This window comes from Biomphalaria glabrata, chromosome 8, assembly GCF_947242115.1.
Source record: "Biomphalaria glabrata chromosome 8, xgBioGlab47.1, whole genome shotgun sequence".
In the NCBI taxonomy this organism is placed as follows: Eukaryota; Metazoa; Mollusca; class Gastropoda; family Planorbidae; genus Biomphalaria; species Biomphalaria glabrata.
The window spans coordinates 40108430-40110535 of NC_074718.1; the positions used below are offsets into that span (position 1 = coordinate 40108430).

A 2106-nucleotide genomic window follows, 5' to 3' on the forward strand; every position below is an offset into this window, starting at 1 on the left:
CAGCATTTACGTTTCCCTAACTTATGTCAGGTACCCATTAGAGTCGGAGGACTTAAGAATCCAGAAATTTAAAATCCCAGTCTTTACCGGGTCTCGTGCCCAAGACTCATGGGCTCGAAAGTCAAACGCTTTACCACTCGACCACCGCGCCACCCAGATTAAAAAAAAACTAAATAGACATAGACTTCGTTAAGCCGCCACTCATCGCCCAAGCCAAATAGAAAAAGGACAGACACTAAGTGGACACGGCTCTTCAAACCATGAATAGAGACCACAGCTCCAGCCCACTTTGAGGGCATGTCCAAAACGCTATCAAGGTCATGTGTTACATTCGGCGCCTTTCAGCCAACGTGTGTCAAAACTCAAATAGCACATTTATATGCCTACAAAAATATACAATATATATGTAACAAGACATGTCTATACTCCTAGTGAGTAATGAGAAAAAATAGTCACAGTATAACTGAAAGTGCAGAGAAACTTTAATTTGAAAAAATGATGTTTTAATAATAATAATAATAATCTTTATTATCCGTAAGGAAATTTGTCTTACAATTTGTGCATTACCAAACAAAAAACATAATAACTACATTTATAAGTCTACTAATACTATATAATATTATATATTATATTTTATTATATTATGTTAGGTTATGTAATTTTATAACATATGTTATGTTATATTAGATTAGATTAGATTTGATTAGAATGGAGTATCTGTTCAAAACCTATGTAAATTTTTCAGTTATGTTCCCTTACATATCTATATTCTTATAAAACCTTGAGATTATTCCCGACATGAAAAAGACTGAAATTAAAATATTTTCGTTTGCATGTTTTACAAAATAAACATTTAGGCCTACGTCATCAAAGATAAAACTAAAAGCCACGTTATTTTTTATTGTTTGTCTTTTTCGTTCGTTTTTCGCTGATGAAGGCCTTGTGGCCCAAACAACATTTATTTTAAACTTTGGTTCAGAAGAATTTCATATATATTTTTTGTTTTCGTAAACAGTTGTTATAGAAGTAATGAAACACATAACAACATTAGAAACTGAATGAAATGTCTTTATAGTCAAGATTAGCCGCAGTGATATAATACTTAACAAAATGGATAGGCCGTAGGGGAAAGCACTTCACGAAAGCACAATATAGATCTAATTAAAAACAGTGCTCATTTACTATAAAACAATAGAAGACTTACCTCATGACAAATAGAATGAACTTGTTTGATGTATAATCCTCGGCCAGTTGGTTAGTCACTGAGAAATAATGAAATAGAGCACACAAAAATCCTTTATCTATTCTCTGACGGGTGAGGTTCTGGTTCGAGCCTCTGTTGACATGTCACTGAAGCACAAGAAATAACTCCAAGTCAAAGGGCACAGAACATGGATGGTGGACAGTCTCCACTGTTAGGAAGCTCTCCCGAGTCTCTGAGCGATGTAAATATAAGCGTTAGACTTGGGAGTGGGGGAGGGCAGAGGAAAATGTGAAGGGAGGTGAGGGTGGGTGGGACTGCGACCAGAACAGTTGAAATTTGCATACCTTTCACGTGACGACGGGGGTTGGGGGGGGGGGGGTATCCGACACCTCCCAATGACATGTGAAACAAGGGCCGGCTACTCCTTGCTCGCGGGGCCTCCGGACCACACTGAGACGACACCGTCAAGTTTCAGGAGGAGAACAGCGCCGCGCTCTCGTTGAACGGTAAACCAATGAGGGACAAGAGAGGGCGGAAGAGAGAGAGAGAGAGTGTGTGAGCGTTTGCAGAAGAGAGAGGGGGGTTGGTGGGAAGTCTCACTGCGCGACGGAGAGATAGAAGACGAAATCGGAAGAAGAGAGAGGGGGGAGGGGGAGCACGCTTAGTGCAGGAATGTCGCTAAGATTCTTTTTTTGACTCTTTTCAGGTGTCCGAGGAATTACGATGGTCATATTTTTTTTTGGAGGGGGGGGGGATATGATTTTATAAATCTCAGAAGTTCCTTCAAACGAGAAGATACGCCCTTGGAGTATCGTTGTGTTACTTAGAGAAGTAAACTCTGCTACTCCCGATATCTTGAGAGATTGATTTTCCTGGCTGATTCAGGCAACCCGTTCTTATGC

General features: G+C 39.6%; 1 protein-coding gene across 1 annotated transcript in view; it reads right to left on the reverse strand.

Moving 5' to 3' along the window:
* LOC106075897 (protocadherin gamma-B1-like) overlaps positions 1–1653 on the reverse strand; it is a 49861-nt gene extending 48208 nt beyond the window's left edge. Inside the window, exon 1 of the mRNA XM_056038138.1 lies at positions 1205–1653. The gene's annotated coding sequence lies outside the window, so the exon portion shown is untranslated. The remainder of the gene's footprint in view (positions 1–1204) is intronic.
* Positions 1654–2106: the final 453 nt, after the last annotated feature.